Below are 285 nucleotides of genomic sequence, written 5' to 3'. Positions count from 1 at the left end.
CCACATAACCTTAACAAGGACACAATTCTGAACAGGACTGAGTTGTACTCGTCTACTGATTTGTAGTCCAAGAACCTTATGTGTTTCCAATCATATTGAGAAGCAACACCGTTTTCTGGTAGTCATATCTTCGCTGTAAAGCGATCCAAAGGTCATATGGATTTTCCATGGTCATGTACTGAGTTTTCAAGTTCTCTTGGAGATGGTGGCGTATCATGTAGATAGCTCTATACTTGTCTTTGTCACTGGAATTGTTGTCTTTGGTGATTGTGTCACCAAGATCTT

This window comes from Brassica oleracea, chromosome C1 (assembly GCF_000695525.1).
Source record: "Brassica oleracea var. oleracea cultivar TO1000 chromosome C1, BOL, whole genome shotgun sequence".
NCBI classification, from domain to species: domain Eukaryota; kingdom Viridiplantae; phylum Streptophyta; class Magnoliopsida; order Brassicales; family Brassicaceae; genus Brassica; species Brassica oleracea.
Note: the sequence above shows the minus strand (reverse complement) of the source record.